Source organism: Nannobrachium achirus, assembly GCF_963921795.1.
Source record: "Nannobrachium achirus genome assembly, chromosome: 18".
NCBI lineage: Eukaryota > Metazoa > Chordata > Actinopteri > Myctophiformes > Myctophidae > Nannobrachium > Nannobrachium achirus.
This window is the reverse complement of record NC_137825.1, coordinates 35,334,243-35,340,489: the sequence shown is the minus strand read 5'-3', so window position 1 is coordinate 35,340,489 and position 6,247 is coordinate 35,334,243.

The window sequence follows — 6,247 nt, the reverse complement described above, 5'->3', positions numbered from 1 at the left end:
AATATTATATATATATATATATATATATATTTTTTTTTTTATACTTCTACTCTACACCAGTGTTTCTCAACCTTTTTTCTGCATGGGCACACTTTTCATGTCCCAAGAATCCATGGGCACACCAACATAATACGGGGGTGTAACTGTAAATATCGTCACTGTCGGGAAGAAACCTTGTATCTCCCAAGTTTCAAATGTGTACTTTTCTTCGCAAAGTAAAGCCCTGCTTCATCATACAAGGCTGTCGCACAACAGTAGTGAAAACAGCAGATCTACAAGCACACAACGCCTCGCACCGTGAGGCGTTGTGTGCTTGTAGATCGGCTGTTTTCACTAGTTTAAATCATTTTTAAAATGATAAATACAATACTGGCTTTCAAGCAGTTTCAAGGGGCACACTTGACCCTTCTCAGGGGCACACCAAAGGTCCCCAGGCACAGTGGTTGAGAAAAACTGCTCCACACTACTATAAGTGTGTTCATGTATAATGCTCTGTGTGTGTGTGTGTGTGTGTGTGTGTGTGTGTGTGTGTGTGTGTGTGTGTGTGTGTGTGTGTGCGTGCGTGCGTGCGTGCGTGCGTGCGTGCGTGCGTGCGTGCGTCTAATTCAAGGATGGGGTGTGATTGATTCGGAGGGCCTCTATGAATCTAAGATGGCCTCTCTTCTCTTACAAAGATTGTCATTGTCCAGACGTCCTCTCTGCACTCAGAATGAACATTGTTCCTCGCTTAGTTGCTGCCGAGAGTTCGCAGTGAATTTCTGACAAGGCATTACGGAAAATGTGATGTCGGCGGAGTGAATCACACTTTAGAAACACAAAGGCAGTTTATGGATTATTGCTTTGAGGACAATGAAAGCATTAGAGGGAGGGGGGGGGGGGGCACATTGCCTTGCAATGAACTCTAAAGAGACAATTTTCCTTTGGTTATAGTGTCTTTAATCTGCCCAAAGCTCTGAAGGAGAGAACACACAGTTCTGCGGTCGTTTTATCAGTGAATACCCCCCACCCCTCCAAACCCACACATGACACGCACACAGAGTGTGTTTGAAGGAGCCAGACTGCAGTGTGTGTGTGTGTGTGTGTGTGTGTGTGTGTGTGTGTGTGTGTGCGTGCGTGCGTGCGTGCGTGCGTGCGTGCGTGCGTGCGTGCGTTCGTGCGCACGCGCATGAGATTCATATCACAGACGTAGGCAACAGGATAACTACTTCTCTCATGGACCAGACAGCTGTTTAGCAGCTGTGTGCACAAGTGTGATAAAGAATGTGTGTGTGTGTGTGTGTGTGTGTGTGTGTGTGTGTGTGTGTGTGTGTGTGTGTGTGTGTGTGTGTGTGTGTGCGTGTGTGTGTGTGTATGCGTGTGCGTGAGTGTACTTTGTATTACTATACTTGTGAGGGCCAAATGTGTGTGTGAGAGAGAGAGAGACACACAAAACAAAGTTATTTAATTTATGCTGCACCTCTCTGACACCCCACTTCTTGGCTGCTTGTCTCAGCTCCGCAGAGCTTTGCTGACGTGATTGAGGCCACGCATCATATCACGTCTCTCCCACCATCTCTCCAGACGGGAAGGGAGAGGGGAGCCATATGACCGGGGACCCATATGTACAAAAAAGAATAGTGAATATACCGTAGCTGATCTACAAGCTCACAATGCATATATATATATATATATATATACAGTATATATACAGTATATATATATATATATATATATATATATATATATTTTTTTTTGTGTGTAATAATCAAACAAACAACTTAAATTGAGAGGCTGCAGTGTCAATCTCTCCCCATGGCAACCTACAGTACCCTCACCACTGAGCTGTTCCCCTATATACCCTGCAGACCCCACCCTTCCACTTCTAAATCAACCAACCACAGTACAACTGCAATCCACCCAAAACACTCCCCATATTCTGATCTCCACTTTCACCAGACACCCCTCAATCAGATGATGATTTTTAGGCACCAGTTAGCTCCTTTCGGAATCTCTCCCTCCTCTATGCAGCTCCGAGATGAGGAAGCTCCACCGTTCCCGAACACTTCTTACCTTTTGTGAACATCCTATCCAAAAAGTAAAGGTCCCATACCAATCTCTCAGGTGTTTACTTCTCAAGCGTGGAAGAAAATCGAAGCAGCGTGTTGAAATAAAGAGTTCATTTTGTCAGCCGGTGCCATGTTTTTTAGACATTCCGGAAGTTGCAGCCGCATTACTACCACCTCTGGTCAGATGGTATTAACACAACTAAAGAGTGGGGAAAATAATGCACCAGCTGACAAAATGAGAGATTTAAACTCTTTATTTCAACACGCTGCTTAGATGTTCTTCCACGCTTGAGAAGTAAACACCTGAGAGACCGGTATAGGACCTTTACTTTTTGCATAGGATGTTCACGAAAGGTAAGAAGTGTTCGGGAATGGCGGAGCTTCCCCGCAACCGAATGATTGTGGATGACATTTGTGAGGAACCTCACCTCGGAGCTGCATAGCGGAGGGAGAGGTTCCGAAAGGAGCTAGGCACCAGTCAGTCACCAACTACACAACTAGGCCTCAACAGCCCACTCCCCCACAACAGCACCTTCCTGTACAGATAGACACAAACATAATTAGAGAGATTCCAGTCAAAACATAATGTGCACCTTCTGTGGGACAAACACAACATACATTTCAATTATGAATGTGTACGGCAGATAGAGAACATTTGTCTGTAAAAAGCTGACGGAGGGCTTTGACCGCAAAGGGCGTTAAGGTGAAATTTTCGGAGTTGTCTGAGAGCAAAACCAAATCTTTCATTGATTCTATTTAATCGACAAATGAACAAAGGAGTCTATACTTTACAATCTATACTATACAGATGTGGTCATATTGACTACAGCTTATAATGGCCATATCACATATTGTACTCTCCAGGCCCTCAATATATTACATTTAAATATTAGGATATACTGTATATATTTATTACATTAATGTTTTATCTATAAAATCTTTACTATACAAGCCCGCAAGAACACGCACAACGACAAATATCATCCCTACACGGTCTGAGGCCTGCTGGGTATAGCGGAAAACAACAACACTTGTAACATGAGGGGAACACACACACACACACACACACACACACACACACACACACACACACACACACACACACACACACACACACACACAGAGTCTCAGCTCTTGTTGAATGACAACTCTTCTGGTTCCTCCTCTGCTTCATCCTGTTTTCTCCCACAGGCCCCCCTCCTCCCCCACCCCACCCCCTCATGTTCTCACTGAGCATGTTTCTATCAAACACTGTGGTGCAGCCTTTCCATTGCTGTGTTGATGATGAACCCACGTGTGTGTGTGTGTGTGTGTGTGTGTGTGTGTGTGTGTGTGTGTGTGTGTACGTATCATCATCTTTGTCAGATGGAAACCAAAACAGTTACTTTTTTCAGGATTGAAATTCAAAACAATTTAAATTTAAATAAGGAGATAAGAGGTTTCTTCCCAACAGCAACGATATACTGTGTGTGTGTGTGTGTGAATGTGTATACACACACACACACACACACACACAGAGAGAGAGAGAGGTTGAAATCTCTAAAAGGGCCTTTTCAACGCATCCCGCTGCGACGCAATGTGTTGTGAGCTTGGAGGTCGGCTATTTTCGGTGCTTGATACCACACTGAACAAGTCAATACTGGAAATGTGGTGTAACGGCATGGATTTCTACACAGAGAGCATTTCTTTCAACATAGTAAAAACTGCATTAATGGTCTGGAGAGGGCACTTTTTACAGACGGGTAAAAGGGCAGGGTCTCAAGCCCTCTTTGATGTCTATGTGTGCACGTGTCGTGCCTGTATATATATATATACGGAAAAACTTTGTGATGGGGAGATGCATTGTGGGTGCGGTACAGTCAGTGCGAGGGTTGTTCATTTGTAGACTAAATCCTGATTCAAAGCCTACTCGTGCGCCGGTGTCACGCCTTGTGAGCTTGTAGATCTGATGTTTTAGGCGGGCGACACGGCGCCAAGCAATCGTTAAAGTATATGCTGGGTGGTGCACGTCCGCAATCTACTGTAGGGCAGTGGTGTAAAGTAACTAAGTACATTTACTCAAGTAACATACTTAAGTACAATTGCCTTTTACTTTACCGGAGTATTTCAAATGTTCAGTACTTTTACTTCTGCTCCACTACATCTCAGAGGCAAATATTATACCTTTACTCCACTACAGTTAGTTGAAAGGTTTAGTCACTATCTACAAGCTCAGCTAGTAGATCTGCAATTTTCAAAAGAAACTTGTGAAATGGGACATTCTGCATAATGAGTACGTTCTACTTTTGGTACATTAAGTGCATTTTGATACCAATACTTTTGTACTTTTACTCAAGTTAATTTGTGATTCTGGACTTTTACTTTGAACAGAGTATTTCTACATTAAGTAAAACATGAGACTACCTTTTCAACCTCTGCTGTTGGGGGGGTGGAGATCCTCTGGCTGACATACAAACAGATCAAATCACCTGGGATGTTGTTGGATTCCACATTCTGCAGATAACAGGGGAAAACACATAACACAATGTACAAGCACTGTTCATTTCATTGACTAAAACTATGACAATCTTTCCCCCTGTCGATTACCTGTTTTCACTGATGAAAACTAATTAAAAACAAAATAAAAGCTAAGGTATGATGACAAAATACTGTAGTTACAATGTTGTCAACAAACAGAAACTAGACTAAAATGTTAGGGAGGGACTAGAGAAGAGATCCAGTAGAACTAAGTCATTTTAACTTTTAAGCTTAGTTGCACCCTGAAAATAGCCGATCTACTCAGTACTCACGTCGCATGGCGAGCTTGTAAATCGTCTATTTTCGGTATAGTAAGTATAAGTACAGAATATATCAGGGTTTAAAACACCATCACGGCCCGCCAAATAAACTTTTGACTACATCCTTTTTATTATTTTATATTATATATTTTTATCCCACGTTCGGGAATCGAAAACCTTTGACTAAATCAGCTGTAGATTTGGTGGACTAAAATCTCTTATTTAGTCAAATAGAACAAGACTAAAACTAGAACATTTCATATTATATAAATATGACTCAAACTGAATGAAATTCTATTCATAAGACTAGGACTAAAACTACATTTGCTGTCAAAATTAACACTGTGTACATGTGAGAAGTGTGTGAGAACAAGCGATTTCGGACACAAAGTAAACCAAACAGAACAGATTAGTTTAAATGTATCTATTTATTTGGAACCCTCATCCAAATGACATGTCCAATCCATCTCATTATTTTTTCCTTTTTTTGTCGTCTTTTTTTTCCTCTCCATTTCACAAAATATTTACAAAAAAAGATACTTCCGTATTTTTCCCGTTTTCTTTTCTTTTTTTAAGTTTTTGCGACTGTTGTTGCAACAACCCATTAGTTAAGGATGATAGCCATTGTCTACATCAAGCAGTCCAGTCTTGTCTTTAGAAAAGGTTCATGAAAAAAGGTCATCTCCGCCCTCCTTTTGATACAGTTTTAAAACTCCACGGTTGTTTTTCCTTTTCCCCCCCGCCCCACACCCCCTTGTCTTTCGTTCTTTTTGACGTGGTTTTGTTTCTCGTACTGCTTTAGTAGAAAACTCTTCCCCGCATGCTTACAGCTGCAAACCAGGAAGCCATGGGGAGCTAGTGTGCTTTGTCAAGAGGAAGTGACATCGTTGCCCTGCAGGAAGTAGCATCGTCAATCCTCCGGATGCTTGCGTTGATTCGTTTGGTCTGTCTGTCTGTCCGTCCGTCCGTCCGTCCGGTCTTCTTCTTCTTCTCTTATTCCCGTCTCCGCGAGTCAAAGAGTCGTCTCAAGACTAGACCATTTAGGCCTAGGATTATTGACTGCTTTAACTATTGAAAAATAGCAGATATACAAGCTCACAGCTACGAGCTTGTAGATCTGCTATTTTTGAAAAATCGCGGCACTCTGTGCCGCGCTGCAATCGCGGCACTTGGTGCCGCGCTGTGAGCTTGTATATCTGCTATTTTTCAACAGTTAAAGCAGTCAATAATTCTAGGCCTAAATGGGTTTAAACCATGGGACCAAACTGATGTAATAAGTAACACAAAAATGCAATAATAACTACTGAATGGGAAACAGTCTCTCTCAGACAGAGGATTGTAAGTCCGGTGGCGAAGCCTGACAGTGAGCAGGAAACAGAGGGGGGGGGTGGGGGGATCACATCCCCCCACCCCCCTCTAGAAGGC